The sequence below is a fragment of the Myotis yumanensis genome, unplaced genomic scaffold (genome assembly GCF_028538775.1).
Source record: "Myotis yumanensis isolate MYYU_CA2020_CCGP unplaced genomic scaffold, mMyoYum1.0.hap1 SCAF_20, whole genome shotgun sequence".
NCBI lineage: Eukaryota > Metazoa > Chordata > Mammalia > Chiroptera > Vespertilionidae > Myotis > Myotis yumanensis.
In genome coordinates, this window is record NW_027223771.1 from 7,280,512 (window position 1) to 7,284,257 (window position 3,746).

A 3,746-nucleotide genomic window follows, 5' to 3' on the forward strand; every position below is an offset into this window, starting at 1 on the left:
GATAAGGAAACCAGGGCTGCGATGAATGAACTGACTTGCCTTCCAGAACAGCAAGAGAGTGGCCAATTGGAGTTGGTTTGGGATGTGCTCTCTGACCCTAAGGTCAATGATGCAAAAGTATTTTGAACCTTGAGCTCTGCCTGTTGGGTCCTTGTCGCCAGTCCCTAGAATCCCGGCTTCTGCCAGGAAAGAACGTATTGAACAGTCAGGCCCTGACTCTCTTCACTGAGTTGAAACTTTCGGGAGGCTTGGGACATGCCATCACAGTTGAAGCTCATGTCATCGTACTCTGCCTCAGTTTCCCTACTAGTGGCAGAACAGAGAAGACCGCTGAGGTCACCAGCCCTTGCGACTTTTCTATGTAGGGCTGTAAGCGGAGACAGCCCGGGCATCCCAGAAGAACCAAATGACGTCTTGAGCAGGAGAGGCCCGAGGTCCAGCCCACAGGGAATCACACCTCCCTTGGCCTCACTCCTGACGATCAGGTAGCTTAGAGAAGCCCCGGAGGGCTGGGAAGGCTGGGAATGATGACCAAAGGAACTCAGTGACAGGAAGTAGGCTGGGCCTCAGAGAGAGGGCTGTGTGCAGCCTAGATGTTCCCCTTAGGAGAGGAACAGATCCAGCTCCATCGCTTGGAGGGAGGTAAAAATAGCCCAGAATCACCGCTCTTGGCTTGAGCTGCTGGTCCGAGACCTAATGGAGGGCTTGGGTGCACCACACAGCAGCCTCGCCCTGGCCCGAGCCTGCATAATGGTCTCCTGGGCAGCCTGTCAGACCTGTGGTCACGGAGAAATGTTCTCTGTAGGTGCCGCTGGGTTCACTCAGGCGTCCCCAGCAATCCCAACGAGCCAGAGCGGCGAGATGGCTGTGAGCTCCTGCCTCGGGGTACCCCGGCTCCCCAAAGGAGCACGGGCAGGCCAGGCTGGAGCTGGTGTAAACCCAGCATCCACCAGTGCCAGGCCCGCCCTGGACGCCTCATCCACTTCAATCATTGAGGTGTCACAGCCTCCCTGATGGATGGATGCTGTTCTCTTCATTCTGCAGATGATGAAACTGAGGCCCGGGAGACAAGGAGCCCAGCACAGGGCCTGCCAAGCACCATGACTCACAAAGAGAGCAGATCTCACTCTTGTCACTGCCACCCTCATTGTCATCATTTGGAAAACCCAGACTTCACAGGCTCCCACGGTGATCGCCACAGCCCTCCTCGGAGACATCAGCAGACTCTAGATTGGGTGGGAACCTTGGTTCTGCCAAGGGCCATCTGGATATTGATAACATCATTCGTGGGCCGTACAAAATGATCACCTTGAACATGAGCCTGACATACCGGGTCCAACGTTTAATTAACTCCCCCTAATGCCGTGGCAGGGCCAGACCAAAGGGTTCCGTGGAACCTCCAGAAGGGATGCGACCTTGCCATCACCTTGGCTTTGACGCGGGAGACCTATCTCTGGCCTCTGGCCTCTGGCCTCTGAGCTGTAAGACGATGATGTGTGCTTCCAGCCCCCAGGCTGTGGTCGTCTGTTACAGCAGCCACAGGAAACGACTGATGCCAGCGTGAGGAGGCAGCACGGGAGGACTTCTCCCTGCACCAGCGCATTCGTGCTGGCCTCCCTGCAGGGAGCGAGGCAGCGCGAGGACGGTTATTGGGATGAAGCTATGGCGTTCGTGGGAATAAGGAGAAGCCAGATGGGGAAGCTCCGTTTCCTGGCCCCACAGCACTCACCGGACACCCTTTAGCTGTCCCGTGGAAGCTCGCCACAGACCAACCCTCCCTGAGAGGGTGGGACTGATTCGGCACGGTGTCCACGCCACGTGAGGTCAGATTCAGGGGCCAGCCAGGCAGACAGCTGCCCCCACCATTCTCAACGAGCTTTCCTATGGGCATCACACACTCCCATCTCCCTCGGCTTCCAGAAGATGAGGTGGGTCAAGAGGAATGGGCCAGGATCGGGGGCCTCCTAGACCTCAGGGCCACGGAGATTTCCACGGCTGGATCCAACTTGTCTCCACTCGAACACTCCCACCCGCACCGCCCACAGGTCTCCCTCACTGGAATGCTGTTCTATTAAGACTTCTCACCTTCCTTATCTGATCTCATTTTGTCCCCACCCAACCAATGAAACAAAGGCTGGGGAAGTTAACTGATGGCAAAGCCAAGGCTAGCACCCAGCTTTCTTCATCCCAGCCCCACAGGCTGCACACACACCACACTGCCGCCCGCGTCCAGCAAAAGAACGCGAATCCAAACCTAATGGCGAAGCTCTGAGACAGACAGGAGCTCAAGCCTGGCTCGTGGCAGAACCGCGGTCACGTCCTCGTGCCTCGGTGTCCCCATCACGGAAGGAAGACCTCGCAAGGAAGAGAGGACAGAGTCCCTGCTAGTGGCAGCGCGGAGGAGGCATAGCAGCAACCAGAGTCGGGAGCCTCCCCCGCTGCCTTCCCGCCTGGAAACTGGCAGGAGGAAAACAGACTTTCTCCAACGTTGTTTCGCACTGAACTCTGCAGAGTGGGATGTGGTGTGAGCTGCTCTCAGGCTCGTGAGTGGCTCCGGATCACCTGTCAGGGAGCCCGGAGCCGAGTGCCGGTTTTAATTACCCTGCCTCTCTCACTTTCCTATGCAGAAGCATGATCCATTAGCGTTTTGAAAGGCGGGACGGCAGTGTGTGTGTAACACGGAGCCCTTCCCTGTACTGCATTAGGTCCTACTAATTATAGGAGAATGTTTGGAGCGAGAGTGTCAGCTTGTCATCGGGCGGCTTGTAATTCAGGATTTGAATTCACAGACGGGAAGGGGACTCTGACAGAAACTGCGCAGAGCTGGGCTCGGCGGGCCTCCACCTCGCTGGCTCCGGCAGCATGCAGAGCGCTGACCATTGCTCCGCCCGCTCCTGTGGGCACTCCTTCCTCTCCCTTCCCCACGAGGGCAAGACTGGAGGAAGGGCCGTGGGGCAGGGGAGGGTCAGGGGGCAGCAAACCACAGCGGCTGCAAAACTGGAAGGGCAAAACCCCCCTTGCGGACCTATCCACCCTCCTGTTTCGTTCCCTCCCTCGTTCCTGAGATTCTGAACGTGGTGTTTAAAGAGAGTCGGGTTCCAAAGGATTGATGATCTTGGGCCTTCTTGGAAATAGCAATCAGCTCTGATTCAAGGCGACAGATATTTCAGGGGTGCCTACTGTGTGCTCTGCTCTGATTCAAGGCGACAGATATTTCAGGGGTGCCTACTGTGTGCTCTGCTCTGATTCAAGGCGACAGATATTTCAGGGGTGCCTACTGTGTGCAGCAGGCCGGGGATCTGGCACAGAGACTGGCTAATAGTGTGGCTCTGGAACTTACCAGACATGGGCTCTAGTCAACACGCCTGGGCCTCTGACTCCTCATCTGTAAAAGGGGAGCAGTGGGGGCATCACCAGGTGGAGAGAGATAGTATTTGTGAAGGAGCTGAGAAGGAGCCTGGCACTGATTAAGCAGCCAACGACGCTTAGCGGTCATGACGGCCACGAAGCAGACAGTCTGGTGGGCAAATAGGCATTGGAGGGAGGGCCCCTCGCCAGGCAGGGCAATCACCCGGATACTCCAGTTTCTCATAACTATTTGCTTCACATCAATGCACTTCACCTCTCACTTTATCCCCGTCGGTCCTGTGCTCCACCTGACAGCCCAGGGCTCAGAGAAGCCACGTATTCCCCGTTTCTCTGAATAAGTCACAGAGCACCGAACACGCAGCGCCTTGGAACAATGA